At 50.5% G+C, this 505-nt stretch overlaps 1 protein-coding gene across 1 annotated transcript in view; it reads right to left on the bottom strand.

The window, feature by feature from the left end:
- The window catches only part of GNA15 (G protein subunit alpha 15), a 22,927-nt gene continuing 22,422 nt past the window's right edge, over window positions 1-505 (bottom strand). The window contains exon 7 of the mRNA XM_069104310.1: window positions 1-505. This exon is cut by the window's right edge and continues 726 nt beyond it. The gene's annotated coding sequence lies outside the window, so the exon portion shown is untranslated.

The following is a 505-nucleotide window of genomic DNA, read 5'->3' as shown; positions in this document are numbered from 1 at the left end:
TGCTGGAATACATACACATATCTTTAATGCCTCCCCCCTGTGGGGCTCACAGGAGATAGGAAATAAATAGACAGAGCAGAATGGGGTGGAGGGAACGGGAGGCATAACCCAACATAACAGTGAGGATAAATGCCCAGAGTAACCCACCAGTGATCTCCAGTCCAGCTGCTGCCCAGTGGGGTGTACCGCCTCCATCTGGGAAAGCCCCGTATGGTGCCCAGAGCTGCAAAGGCCACTTCAGGGCAGGATCACCCTCCTCAAGGACCCAAGGTTACTGGAAAACTATAGACACTGATTCAGGAGGTGGCATGGAATAGTGCTGTGGGATGATGGTTGAAGCCCTTCCTTTGGACTCAATTTTCCCATCTGTAAAATGAGGAAATTTCCAGCTATATTCTAAGGGTCCTTTCAGCTCTGACATCCTGAGTTCTAAGGACCCTGCCGGCTCTGATATTTTATGTTCTAAGGGCCCTCCCAGCTCTGACATTCTGTGTTCTAAGGGCCC

Source organism: Petaurus breviceps, unplaced genomic scaffold (assembly GCF_028583685.1).
Source record: "Petaurus breviceps papuanus isolate PSGF00001 unplaced genomic scaffold, PetGlider_PUasm1.0 103, whole genome shotgun sequence".
Taxonomy (NCBI): domain Eukaryota; kingdom Metazoa; phylum Chordata; class Mammalia; order Diprotodontia; family Petauridae; genus Petaurus; species Petaurus breviceps.
The sequence above is the reverse complement of the archived record's forward strand: the minus strand, read 5'-3'. Positions and strand labels throughout refer to the sequence as shown.